Raw genomic sequence first — 15,148 nt, 5'->3', positions numbered from 1 at the left:
TCACACAGGCTTCAGGGGGACAGTGAGGAGACACTGAAATAGTTGTTTCATCCTTTTAAAAGGTTCCCATTCTGTCCTGTTATTGACGTGTTGGAATCAGATTTGTATTTAACAAGATATTTCTGTGAAAACAAAATCCTCAACGGACCAGCTGGGAATCTGGGAATCACTGTAGTAAAATAAAAGGCTTTTGATTGAGAAGACGGGACCTTCTCACCAGCAGCCGGGTTACATTCCCCTCACATCCTTACACAGTGAGCAGCTCTTACCCTCGAGAAATAGACAGCAGCAGTTGGAAGTTCAGTAAAAGGATCGGTTCATTGAAACAAGTTTCTGAGTGACAGGTGGTGCTGAATATTAATACAAGAAGGTCCTGGAATGGGAAACAAGTGTCCAGAGTGGGCTCTGAAATCAGGACAGGGAAATGGCCAGCACTGATACAGATCATTTCATTATTACATTGATATCTGACTGTCTATAAGGAGAAGCGAGTTAAACACATGATGGTGAAAGGAATGGAAGATGACGCTGGTTGTTTTAGATGAAGAGGGATAGACAGAGGTGTGGGTACAGCAGACTTCAGACAGTAATCAGCCCTTTCAGATACTGTGGGTGCATCTGAAAAGAGCCTTTGGGATAGGGAAAAAAGCTCTTTGTTTAAAAACCCTCAAATAGCTACCTTGTAATTGGTCAGGTTACTAATGTTTTAGTTGGTGTAATTTATGAATAATTACTAATTAGAAAGTGCTGTTTGGACAGAGTGTAAAGCTGTGAGTTGATGTGTGAGGGACTTCACTGACTAGGGGAAGGAGGTGCTCTTTGGTCTCTTCACTTCTGCCTTTTCAGCCTCCATGGTACAGGGGAAGAAGCTGATCGGTGAGTAACTGGTAAATTATTCTACTTATTACACTTATTACACGAGCAATAATGAGTTTGTAAAGCTAAGTAATGGCAGGGCAGCTCGAAAAGTAAAAGTTCTAAATTGGGGGAAGGCAAATTTTACAAAACTGAGAGGTGATTTGGTGGATGTGGACTGGATACAACTACTTGAAGGAAACCCCAAGGATGTTTTATCGGTCCATTAAGAGCAAGAGGATAACTAAGGAAAGGGTATGGCCTATCAGAGATGTACAAGGGAACTTCTGTGTGGATCCAGAAGATGTGGGCGGGGTTCTTAATGAGTTTTTTGTCTGTGCCTTCACAAAGGAGAGTGATGATGCAGACATTGTCGGAAAAGAAGAGGAGTGCGAAATATTAGATACGATAAGCATAATGAGAGTGGAAGTACGAGAGGGTCTGACATCCTTGAAAATGAATAAATCACCAGGGCCAGATGGTTTGCATCTGAGGTTCTTAAATGAAGCCAAGGAGTAAATAGTGGATGCGCTGAGGATCATCTTCAAATCCTCACTGGATATGGGGGAGGTGCCGGAGGATTGGAGGTCTGCGAACGTTGTACTATTATTTTCAAAGGATGTGGTAAGTCTGACCTCAGTGGTGGGTTCAATTCTGGGTACTGCCTGTGTGGAGTATGCAAGTTCTCCCTGTGTCTGTGTGGGTTTCCTCTGGGTGCTCCAGTTTCCTCCCACATGCCAAAGACTTGCTGGTTGATAGGTTAATTGGCCATTATAAATTATCCCGAGGTAGGTGGTAGGGAAATATAGGGACAGGTGGGGATGTGGTAGGAATATGGAATTAGTGTAGGATTAGTATAACATGGATGGTTCCTGGTCGGCACACACTCGGGCAGGCCGAAGGGCCTGTTTCAGTGCTGTATCTCTTTAAAAAAACAATTAATTCTTTGGAATTAAATGTGGGAGCTATGATTGGGAAATTTACTGATGACACAAAAATTGGCCGTGCAATTGATAGTGAGGAGGATAGCTGTGGACTGAAGAATGATTTGAATGGATTAATTGAGTGGGCGGAAAAGTGGCAAATGGAATTCAATCTGGAGAAGTGTGAGGTAATGCATTTGGGGAGGGCAAACAAAGCAAGGGAATACACAATAAACGGGAAAATATTGAGAGGGGTAGAAGAAGTGAGAGACTCTGGAGTGCATGTCCACAGGTCCCTGAAAGTGACAGGATAGGGAGATAGAGTGGTGAAGAAGGCATATGGAATGCTTTCCTTTCTTGTCGACAAAAGCAGGGATGTAATGCGAGAACTGTTTAAAACGGTGGTTTGGCCACAGCTGGAGTATTGCGTACAGTTCTGGTCATCACATTGCAGAAAGGACATAATTGCTGTGGAGAGAGTACAGAGGAGATTTACAAGAATGATACTGTGGGTGGCTCTGAAAAGAACCTTTGGGTATTTGATAAAATCCTGGCAGATTGCCTTGGTTTTGGTGCCCGGAGCGCTGGTTTTCTTGGGCAGCAGCATGGCCTAGATATTCGGCAGCACCCAGCCCTGAGTGATGGTCACCCCTCCCAGCAGCTTGGTGAGCTCCTCGTCATTGAGGACGGCCATCTGTAGGTGTCTGAGGATGTTGCGGGTCTTCTTGTTGTCCTGGGCCGCGTTACTGGCCAACTCGAGGATTTCAGCGGTCAGATACTCGAGCACAGCAGCCAGATAGACCGGGGCTCCGGCACCCACACGCTCAGCATAGTTGCCCTTTCTCAGGAGCCTGTGTACACGGCCCACCGGGAACTGCAGACCAGCCCGGGAGGAGCGAGACTTGGCCTTGGACCAAGCTTTTCCGCCGGTCTTTCCTCTTCCAGACTTTTCTTTTCCAAAAATATACTTGAGGACATTCCGTGCAGACCACTGCCTGATGGATTGGTGGTCAAAGGTGTTTTTCCACGCAAACATTTCCACAAACGCAGAGTCCAACTGGATGGAGCGTTCCGTGGCAATGTGACCAGATCCATCCTTCGCAACACCGGGGTCAGATAGAACCTCAGCACGTAGTGACACTTGATGTTTGCATACTGGGGCTCTACGCACAGCTTGATGCAGCCACATACGAAGGTGGCCATCAGGTTGAGGGCGACGTTGAGTACATTTTTTCGCCTTTATCCAGAGGTTTGAACATCGTGTCCCTCTGGACCCTGTCCATTTTACGTCTTCATCTAAAGCGGGAATTGGCTCGGGTGATCGCCACAGCACAGGAGTGGGGTATGGGCCAGACCTGTGCCACTTACAGCAACAACGTGAGCACCTTGCACCTGATGACCAGGTTCTTACCCATAATAGAGAGAGATCGCTGCTCCCACTTGCTCAGTTTATGTTGTACCCTGGCTACTCGCTCCTCCCAGGTTTTGGTGCACGTCCCGGCCCTTACAAACCATATCCCCAGCACCTTCAGGTAGTCTGACCTGACGGTGAAGGGGACAAAGGATCGGTCAGCCCAGTTTCCAAGGAACATGGCCTCGCTTTTGCCATGGTTAACATTGGCTCCCGAATCCAGTTCGAACTGGTCGCAGATGCTCATCAGTCTGTGAATGGACAGCGGATCCGATCAGAATACTGCAACATCATCCATGGACAGGGAGGCTTTGACCTGAGTGACTCCACTGCCTGGGATTGTCACCCCTCTTATGCCCGCATCCTTCCAAATAGACTCAGCAAAGGGTTCGATACAGCAAACACACAAGGCAGGGGAAAGAGGAAAGCCCTGTCCGACTCCAGATTTGATTGGAAACTTTCTGATTCCCACCCAATTTTTTGGACTGTACTACTGATGTTTGTGTGGAGCAGTTTGATCCAATTGCAGATTCCCTCCCCAAACCCCATTTTGGAGAGCATATCCATCATGTATGTGTGCGATATCCTGTCAAAAGCCTTCTCCTGGTCCAGGCTGATGAGGCAGGTGTCCACCCTCCTGACCCGTACATCGGCGATCGTATCCCTGAGTAGCACGAGACTATCAGAGATCTTCCTACTGGGTACAGTACAGGTCTGGTCAGGGTGAATCACCAACTCCAGAGCAGACTTGACTCGATTGGCGATGACTTTGGACAGAATCTTAATACATTAAGCAGTGAGATGGGCCGCCAATTTCTGTTTTCTGCCCTCTCCCCCTTCTGCTTGTAGATGAGGGTGATGATGCCTTTCCTCATGGATTCTGACATGCTGCCGGCCAGGAGCGTACTCTCGTATACTTCCAGCAGGTCCGGGCTGACCCAGTACCACAGGGCCGAATACAACTCAACTGGTAAGCCGTCGCTTCCGGGAGTTTTCTTCGTCTCAAAAGACTTGATGGCCATTGTCAGCTTGTCCAGAGTTAGTGGTTTGTCCAGATTCTCCTGCATGCTGTCATCTAAGACCTCTGTGATAGATGATAGGAAGGACTGGGAGGACGTGCTGTCCTTAGACTTCACGTCGTGCAGCCCAGCATTCAAGGATTTGCTAATCCTTAGAATGTCAGACTGTGAAGTTGTGACCGAGCCATCCTCTTCCTTCAGGCTGCTGATCACAGAGCTCTTTGTGTGTACCTTTTGGAAGAAGAAACGCGAGCACGTCTCATCCTGCTCAATGGAGCGGACTCTGGACCGGAAGATGATCTCGGAGGCCTCCGTGGCAAAGAGCGAGGCCTGCTGGCTCTTCACCTCTTGGAGATCCTCCTTGACCTCGACCCCCATCGACTGCAGCCGGAGCAGATTTTGCATTCTTTTCTGGAGTTGGGACATTTCCCTTTGTCTCTCTCGCCCTCTGAACACCTTTGGAGATAAAGAACCTCTTGATATTCACCTTGATCGCTTCCCACCAGTGCACCGGATACTCAAAGAGGGTCTCACTGTTCTCCAACTTTTTCAATCTCTTTTGAGTTGCTCAATGTTCTCTGAGGTTAGCAGTGTAGCATTGAGCTTCCATGTCCCCCTGCCAACCCACTGGTCATCCTGTAAGTGACAGTCAACCAATAAGAGGCAGTGGTCGGAGAAGAACACCGGCTTGACGTTGGTGGATCTGACCTTGAAAGCAGGGGACACATACAGGAAGTCAATCCTGGAATGGGCAGACCCGTCCAATCTTGACCATGTGTATCGACGCTGCTCTCTGTCTGCAGGTTTGCTGAAGACATTGTGCAGTTTGGCATTTATTACTGTTTCATTTAAGAATCTGGGCGGAGCGTCCAGTTTTCTGTCGTCACTGCCAGATCGTCCAGCTGCATCAATGATGCAGTTGAAGTCACCTCCAAGAATGACCGGCCTGGATGTCGCCAGCAGCAGTGTGAGTTGCTGGAGGATGATCAGCCGCTCACTGTATTGGACCGGGGCATAGACGTTGCTTAACTGGAGCGGAGCATTGTTGTACATTACATCTGCTACGAGAAGGCGACCGCCCACCAGCATCTTAACTTCAGAGATGGTTAAATCGCCTCCTCACAGCAGAATCCCCAGGCCGGAGGAACAGGAATCATTTCCTCTGAACCAGATCGATGGCCCGTGGGATCACCATCGTGACCATTGCCTGTAAGTGCTGCGGTGCAGGATTCCACACTCCTGACAAAACAGTATGCCGGCTTTGACCTTTGCGAAGTCACCCAAGGTTGAAACACATCACGTGTTGGATTTAACACAATGCATGTTAATCGAAGCATTCTTTATATCCACTATAAAGTTGGGTGTTGCTTACCACACCAGGTGTCCTTGCTAGTCCCAGTCCTTGAGTATGTTCCTGCATACCCATAGTGTACGCAAGCTGTTTCACATTCGTTGAGCCCAGAAACCCCTCATGGTTATTCATGAGGGTTTTGTTCCACTGGGGTGACATCGGCAGGTGGGGGACGGGTCTTGTTGGCAGCAAGGCTTGGGTTGTCCTCTGCTGTTGGTGTCTTTCCCCTCGGTCCCTCCTCGAAGACATCACTGTTCCTGACTTCCGGAGCTGGAGTGCGCAGGACACTTTGCTGCTCTCGGTCTCCCGGAGCTGGGGTGCACTGAGCATCTCCTTGGGTTCCATGCTTTTGGTTTGGGGTGCGCTGGGCGTGTCACAGCTTCCAGTGCCCCGGAGCTGGGGGGCGTTATCTTCCAGCTCCTTTGAGTTCTGCTGCTTCTTTTGCAGGTGCCATCGTTCCGGCCCTTCCTCGTCCAGTGAGGAGGAGCTGCTGTAGTCTGTCTCAGACGGTAGCCTCCCCTTGCCACTGGTTTGGGTGGTGACCTGTTCTATTTTTGGAGCTTTTTTCTTTGTGGTCTTCCTTTGTACCACCTGCCACTGACCTGTTTGTCCATCTGCTGCCTCCTCCTCCATTAATTCTGTCTGTAGAGGAGGAGTTTCCAGGCATGGAGTAGGTGTTGGGTCACTGGTTGCAGCTGCCTCCCCTTTCTTCTCTTTCTCAGATCGACTTTCATCGCTGTGGGGAGGATTGCTTGTTTCCCTCCCAGAACCAGACATGTTCACCATTCCTTAACCCGGTCTTTCCTTGGTCCTTGCTGCCTGAGCATAACTGAGGCAGCGTTTGGGCAGGTTTTGTAGAGGTGGCCTGCCCCACCTCACAATTTGCAGTACTTACTCTGTTTACAGTCCTTGGTGTGATGGCCTTCCTTCTTGCAGTTCTTGCAGACGACTGTGCTGCAGTTAGCTGCCACGTGACCAGATTTGCCGCAGGTACGACAAACTCTGGGCTGCTCCGCATAGACCATGAAGCCTCGACTTCCCCCGAAAGCGAAGCTGGAGGGAGGATGGATGATGGCTCCGTTGGCATCGACCTTCAAGGTCACCTTGACCTGCCGCTAGCTGGTCCAATTCCCAAATGGTTCCTTGACATCAGTGCTGCCGCCGGCCACCTCAACATACCTGGTGAGGAAGGTGAGTTCATCCACGACAGGAACATGGGGGTTGTAGAGGTGGCTTCTCACCACCTGGTCACGTTGCGAATGGCAGTGTGAAGAGCGGCTCCATTGTGAGGATCGACAGCGGCGCCTGGTTTCCCTTCTCCTTGAACACCTTCAGGAACTTGATGCATCCGCCACGTACTTGAATGTCACGTCAAAATATCCACTGCTGGGGAAGTCCTGCAGGCAGAAGATGTTTACAGCTTGCAATCCACAGCAATCAATAAGGATTTTCTTAATGAAGAAGGTACGATCAACCGGTGCATCTCCTTCCTTATCCTTCACTGCCACCCGAACGGTGTTACACACTCCCTGGCCTGAAGTTACAGAATTGGTTTCGGCCATTTTACTCAAAAACTTACCTGAGACAGGATCATGGTCTCTCCCCTGCACCTCTTCCAGACATTTCCACAATCTCACAAATACTTTCACAAAGAGTGAGGAATTCCTCCCGCACTTCCCTGCTTTACCTGCTGGAGGAATGCAGTCCGGCTACTTCTGATTGGTTACTGTCTGCTGAATCTCATTGGCTGGTTCATGTCACCAATCAGGTAGCTGCTATTTCGCCGATCATCAAAGGGCAATGAGAAAATGGGGTGGTGAATGACAAATTGTCAGAGCTGAAATCCATTCTCAAATCTGAAAAGCCCGCCAAAATATTTGTAAAACAAGGAACAGCTGAAATATAATAAATATTATCGTCTAAAGAGTAAAATGTATTTCACTCTCTCCTGATATTGTGTTTCTCTTCATTGTCCGTCACAGATACCAGACTTAGTTTCCTTCCGGGAACAGAGCAGAGAGGAGCAGACCTGTGGGGAGAACACCGAGAGTGGAGCTGATAAATTATGCCCAAGGATCGCGGCCCAGTCACTTACCTTCCGGGAGTGGAGCAGACCTGTGTGGGAGAACGGAGGACATAGGTGATGTTTTAAATTATTTCTTTTCATCTGTGTTCACTATGGAGAAGGACAATGTAGGTGTAGTGATCAGGGAGGGGGATTGTGATATACTTGAACATATTAGCATTAAAAGGGAGGAAGTATTAACTGTTTTATTGGGCTTAAAAGTGGATAAATCCTCAGGCCCAGATGAGATGTATCCCAGGCTATTATGTGAGGCAAGGGAGGAAATAGCATGGACTCTGACACCAATTTTCAAATCCTCTCTGGCCACAGGAGAGGTTCCAGAAGATTGGAGGACAGCAAATGTGGTTCCTTTATTCAAGAAGGGTAGCAGGGATAAACCAGGTAATTACAGGCCGGTGAGTCTAACATCAGTGGTAGGGAAACTATATTGGGAAAAATTCTGAGGGACAGGATTAATCTCCACTTGGAGAGGCAGTGATTAATCAGGGATAGTCAGCATGGCTTTGTCAGGGGGAGCGCGTTTCTAACTAACCTGATTGAATTTTTCGAGGTGGTGACTAGATGTGTATTAGATTGGAGATACAGCACTGAAACAGGCCCTTCGGCCCACCGAGTCTGTGCCGAACATCAACCACCCATTTATACCAATCCTACACTAATCCCATATTCCTACCAAACATCCCCACCTGTCCCTATATTTCCCTACCACCTACCGAAACTAGTGACAATTTATAATGGTCAATTTACCTATCAACCTGCAAGTCTTTTTGGCTTGTGGGAGGAAACCGGAGCACCCGGAGAAAACCCACGCAGACACAGGGAGAACTTGCAAACTCCACACAGGCAGTACCCAGAATCGAACCCAGGTCCCTGGAGCTGTGAGGCTGCGGTGCTGGCCACTGCAGGGTCAAGCAGTTGATGTAGTCTCCATGGACGTCACGAAGGCTTTTCATAAAGTCCCACATGGGAGATTGGTTAAGAAGGTAAGAGCCCATGGGATACAGGCCAATTGGGCAAATTTGATTCAAAATTATCTGAGTGGCAGGAGGCAGAGGGTAATGGTCAAGGGTTGTTTTTGCGAGTGGAAGACAGTGACCAGGGATCGGTGCTGGGACCCTTGCTGTTTTTAGTGGACATTAATGATTTAGAAGTGAATACAGCAGGTATGATAAGTAAGTTTGCAGATGACATGAAAATTGGTTGTATCATAAATAATAAGGAGGAAAGCCTTCGATTACAGGACAATATAGATGGGCTGGTAAGATGGGCGGAGCAGTAGCAAATGGAATTCAATCCTGAGAAGTGTGAGGCCTTGCATTTTGGGAGGTCTAACAAGGCAAGGGAATATACAATGGATGGTAGGACACTAGGAAGTACAGAGGGTCAGACGGACCTTGGTGTACTTGTCATAGATCACTGAAGGCAGCAGCACAGCTCGATAAGCTGGCTAGGAAGGCATATGGGATAGTTGCCTTTATTAGCCGAGGCATATAATATAAGAGCAGGGAGGTTATGATGGAGCTGTATAAAATGCGAGTTAGGCCACAGCTGGAGTACTGTGTCCAGTTCTGGGCACCACACTATAGGAGGGATGTGATTGCCCCAGAGAGGGTACAGAGGAGATTCACCAGGATGTTGCCTGGGCTGGAGCATTTCAGCGATGAAGAGAGACTGAAAAGGCTAGGGTTGTTTTCCTTAGAGCAGAGAAGGCTGAGGGGGGACATGATTGAGGTATACAAAATTATGAGGAGCATTGATAGTTTAGATAGGAAGAAACTTTTTCCCTTAGCGGAGGGGTCAATAACGAGGGGGCATAGATTTAAGATAAGGGACAGGAGGTTTAGAGGGGATTTGAGGACATTTTCTTTCACTCAGAGGGTGGTTCGAATCTAGAAAACACTACCTGAAGAGGTGGTAGAGGCAGGGACCATCACAACATTTAAGAGGTATTTCAATGAGCACTTGAAATGCCATAGGATACAAGGCTACATCCCAAGTGCTGGAAAATGGGATTAGAATAGTTAGGTGCTTGATGGCCGGCACAGACACGATGGGATGAAGGGCCTGTTTCTGTGCTGTATAACTTTATGACTCTATGACTTGCTTTTAAAATCCGGTCTGTATTCGGGTTTATTGTCCCTTGGATTTGACACTGTCTGTAACGGGCGGGTATAAAGCCTCATTCACAGCATTCTGTGACGGGACACATTCCAGCTCAATCTGTGTAAAGAAAACACATCACAGATTATAGATTGATTCCTGGTGACAGGAGCTGCCAAGGGAGCTAAACCTGAGCCCAAACTTCTGGTGTAAGAAGTAAAAGTGACATTAAGGTTGTTACACTCCCAGCGGTTTACGGTTAATGAATTAATATTCCCCAATAAGTAAACAAACTGGTAAAAGAGAAATGAGTGACTGAAGACTGAGCCATTCCCTTTAAATCAGCTCTTACTGACCACAGTCTGGGAAGAGGCGGAACATGAACGGGTCAGACCAGAAAACGACAAAGGATTAGGGAGCAGTGTTCAGTTTAAATCACAAACAGTGAATCGGGAGACAAATATTCTGCTGGGTAGTGAAACTGCATTTCCCAGAAACTTACCACCGGATAGAAAAACGATTCAAAAATGGAATCACAATCCGCCGGAAAAATATTTAACATTAAAAGCCATAAATTCAAAATATCGTTCACCAACGAATTCATGATGCTCATGGCCCTGGAGGAGATGGTGGTGTTGGGGTGAACCTGCTTCATCACTTTGTTGATGTAGATGGAGTAACTCTCCTTCCTCGACTTTGACAACCCTTCCATTCCATTTTCCATACCATGTACATTTTACAGCAAACCCATATTTGGTGTATACAGCCCGAGGGGTTTCCCATGGATCCAGCCTCTCAGTTCATTTTGGTGGGAGGACCTTACACAGTGGTCTTTCCCCATTGAGACTTTGCAGCGGCTGCCCCAAGCTTTAGTGCGCCCCACAGCATGTAGTCCTGGACCTCGGAATGTGCCAGTCTGCAGCACTCGGTCGTGGACAACTCTTTCCACTGGAAGACGAGCAAGTTTCGAGCAGACCAAAGAGCGTCTTTCACTGAATTGATGGTCATTCAGCAGCAGTTAATGTCTATCTCGGTGTGTGTCCCTGGGAACAGCCCGTCGAACACAGACTCCTGTGTTCCAGAGCTGCTTGAAATGAACCTCGACAAAAACCACTGCATCTCTTTCCACACTCTTGGGCGGCACAGTGGTGCAGTAGTTGGCACCGCAGCCTCACAGCTCCAGCGACCCGGGTTCAATTCTGGGTACTGCCTGTGTGGAGTTTGCAAGTTCTCCCTGTGTCTGCGTGGGTTTCCTCCCACATGCCAAAGACTTGCAGGTTGATAGGTAAATTGGCCATCAGCAATTGCCCCTGGTATAGGTAGGTGGTCGGGAAATATATGGACAGGTGGGGATGTGGTAGGAATATGGAATTAGTGTCGGATTAGTAAAAATGGGTGATTGATGGTCGGCACAGACTCGGTGGGCCGAAGGGCCTGTTTCAGTGCTGCATCTCTAAACTATCTAAACTAAACACACGTGTTTTGCAAAGGCACATTCCAGAAGGAGGTGGGCAACTGTCCCTTCCCCGCCACAGCCACCTCAAGGGCAGCGTGTGGAGGCTGTGAGATTCTGGGCATGCAGGAAAGATCTGACAGGGAGGGCCCTTCTCACCACCAGCCAGGCTGCATCTTGGTGCTTATTTGAAAGTACTGGCGATGAGCTATGTTTCTATGTTCCTAACTTCACATGATCGGTGAGGCACAGCCTCAGGCCGACTTGGTGGGTGGTGCAAACGGATATCACTGCTTCTGATCTTCACCAGAACAGAGAGTGAGATGTAATGTTGTTCATAAAACAGACTGTGAGAGAATACAACAGAATAAAACACATGGAGAGACACCGTGGAATAACAAATCGATTTGATTGGAATGTTGAATTTTGATTGGAATGGATAAAACAGCAGAAACAGCAGATTAAATTGGGATTCTCATCATTATATTGATCTGGGACAGAAAAGAGAAACTGATTGAAAGAAGGAAGAAAACAAAGGATGGAATTGTTCACTTTTTCAGTTTTTTCACTCGACCGTCAAAGCTGGATAAAAAAGTTGCAAATAACAGAATTTCATCAAAAAGGGAGATTAAATGCTGTCAAAACCTTGGATCGAAGGATGGCCCAACAGATCACCTGTTTAACTGTCTCCTCACTGGGGGATTTCAATCAGTGAGTAATATTATTCTCTTCTTTTGTTAAATGAACCCAGTACTGTCACTTGGAGTTAATATCTGTGTTCCAACTCCTGAATAATAAAATTGTGAGTTTCTCGATATTTTCTGGACACACTTCCTGCTGAAAGGACTAAGAACTCTTTTCTAATTTACACAATACTAGATACGCACTCATCAAGCCTCCTAAACTAGCATCCTTGGTGCTGCTCTCTCTTCTCCCAAACCTCATGTCATGTGACATCATCACTCTGACAGTGGGAGGGGTTGTTCCCACTTTTTATTTTATTTTTTATTCAGAGATACAGCACTGAAACAGGCCCTTCGGCCCACCAAGTCTGTACCGACCACCAACCACCCATTTATACTAACCCTGCAATAATCCCATATTCCCTACCACCTACCTACACTGGGGGCAATTTACAATGACCTATTTATCTATCAACCTGCAAGTCTTGGGCTGTGGGAGGAAACCAGAGCACCCGGCAAAAACCCACACGGTCACAGGGAGAACTTGCAAACTCCACACAGGCAGTACCCAGAGTCAAACCCGGGTTCATGGAGCTGTGAGGCTGCGGTGTTAACCACTGCACCACTGTGTCTTCAGCATTAACCCTTTACATCCTTATATTACACTGAAAGTCAAAATAAAATGGTTGGAGGAAACTTCCTTCATTTATTGAAACATCAACAGCCGCCAGTTAAAAATCAACTCAATCCCATCAGAGAGAGAGACTGTCAGAGAACTTCCTGCATCCAGTCCTGACCCTGTCACACTCAGCAGCTGCTCACCGAGACCCCACTCTCATCAACACTGAACATTGTTACCGAGACCCTTCAAATACTGTTGATAAAAGGCAGAAAAGGTCAAAGTTAATCACAGCTGTATTGAGTAGAACAAGATTTAATATCTTCTCACTGTCTCTCGGTAACCACGAGACATAGGTTTTCTTATTTGGTTCCTTTGATTTTTCTTGTTCCTGATTGACTAATATTCCAAACCTTGGATCAATCCTCCTGCTTATGTCATGTCCCAGTCTCAGTTACAAGCAACACACAATGACACAAACACTTTGAAACATACAACATGGTCACACTTTCCTTCAGTGAGATTAATGTCGAGCTGTTTTCCAGGTTGAATGCAACTGTGAACAAATTTCTATCAAAGAAGTTGCCTTTGGACTATCAGCACTGAATTTCTGTCCAAGGAGGAGCAGCCATTCCAAACTCACATCCTTCACAAAGGCTGTTTTTTCCTGTGACTGAAACTCATCATGAAATTTGAATTCTAAGTTAAAGTTCACATGATAATGATGTAAATGTTGATATAGAAACAGATAAAGCCCATCACTAATGTGAAATAAGGCACGGCTGGAAGTTGAACCCACAATCGCCTGTTTATTAGATAGGTGCTTTAACCAGCTAAGCTACAGAGCCAGTTTACAAATGGTACTACAATTGAAATCAGAGGTGGTTACTATTTATTCTTATACCACTTTTCCACAGGTCACAACAAAAATTTTAACTTTTCCCACTTACTGATGGAGTCAATCATGTACTCTATTTTTCACAGAATAGAAGACACTGACCAGGTTTCTTTAATGAACAACAAAATTATCAGTTTCTTATCGAACAAGATTTAACTAGTCATGAATTAAAGTATAAATACTCAGGTGGAAATTTTAAAAGTTCCCTTTTTATCTTAACCGACTTTTCAAGTCCCTTTCTTACCTCAGCCTCACACACGGACACACACATACACTGGTTAACTGAAAAAAATAAAAGGGATTATTTTTTACAATTCAGAGCTCTGTTAAAGACAAAAAAAAAACACTTGGACTGATTACTTGCTCATTTCTGAACAAAACAGCAGATGAGATATGTTGTTCCAAAACTGGCGTAAAGTCGAATTTCCGAGTATACGTAGACAGGTCACTAGGGTCTTTTAGAACAGTTTTTTAGAGGCAGTGTTGAGAATTAATTTTAGCAGGCTTTCTTCAAAGACAGGAGATGAGATGAATTGACACAGTGAACTTCTCACAGTCTTTTAAAGATTTGCTGCAAAACAAGCTGGGTTGTGGTCTTCTCTCCTTCCTTGACACTTCTTCAGACTAACTTTATCAGCTGCTCACTCCAGAAGGTAAAATACACTGACTGCTACAAACAAAAGCTTGTGATTTTGTGAGCTATAGGTTATTGCAAGTCTCTCTGGCTGTGTTTTTTCTGTTGATTTTGCACTCAGGTTCTTTCTGAATCCATGTGTTTGCAGATCTTTGTGAGTGAGAGACATGGAGATGTGCTTAAAGATTTCCCAATAAATTATTCATATCTCCGGCTTGCTCCGAACTTTGTACAAACACATTAATGTGGAAACCACACATATCAAGCCATCAAACCTTTCCACTAAACATTGAAAGGTGACAGTGTATATTGTGATGAGGTTCCATTTATTCAGACACATCTGGTGTAAAAGTATCAGTGATCGAGATGTGACTCACACAGGTAATGTATTTGTATATTATATTCATGATCCAATGATGTAAATAAACAATTCCTTGCACTTGCCACGCTTGGTGTATATTTTCTCTGCTGATGCCCCCTGAATATCTTTGAGAAAATGGTGATGAGGATGAGATAAAAGTTTGTAAATATAGGCAGCAAACAGCAGCAGGGACTGAAGTGAACAAGATCAGCCAGCTCCTGGTGACCTACCTGTTCGGATGGTGGAGAATTTGGGTGGATTGTGTGAAGCCTGGGCCACACACTGTCTCCTCAGTTGAATGAGATGTTGCAGGGTATTAGTGTGCATCACATTCAAAGTGATTATTTGGGACAATATGGCTGAACCTATGGGATACATCGGAAGGCTAGGAACATATGAAAGGGCTCGAGAACGATTTAGTTGATATATTGAAAGAATGGACATGTTTGTCAGAGCTAATAACATATTGGAATGTGAAGATGAAAATAAAGAGGTCAAGACTCAGAATAAGGCAATTCTTGAGGGCAAGAAAGAATTTTGCGAATGGAAATTAGCCTGGAAGTGCATGACATACTAACAAAGCTTCCTGCTCCCATCAAGGCAAAAGATGTGCCATTCAAAACAATCATCACCAAGTTGTAGGAACATTTTAACCCTAAGCCACTAGAGATCACGGCAAGCTAGAAATTTGGAACCAGAAAGCAGAAAAGTAGTGAAACAGTTGGTGAGTACATTGTGGCACTGAAGAATTTATC

This window comes from Heterodontus francisci, unplaced genomic scaffold (assembly GCF_036365525.1).
Source record: "Heterodontus francisci isolate sHetFra1 unplaced genomic scaffold, sHetFra1.hap1 HAP1_SCAFFOLD_43, whole genome shotgun sequence".
Classification (NCBI taxonomy): Eukaryota; Metazoa; Chordata; class Chondrichthyes; order Heterodontiformes; family Heterodontidae; genus Heterodontus; species Heterodontus francisci.
The sequence above is the reverse complement of the archived record's forward strand: the minus strand, read 5'-3'. Positions refer to the sequence as shown.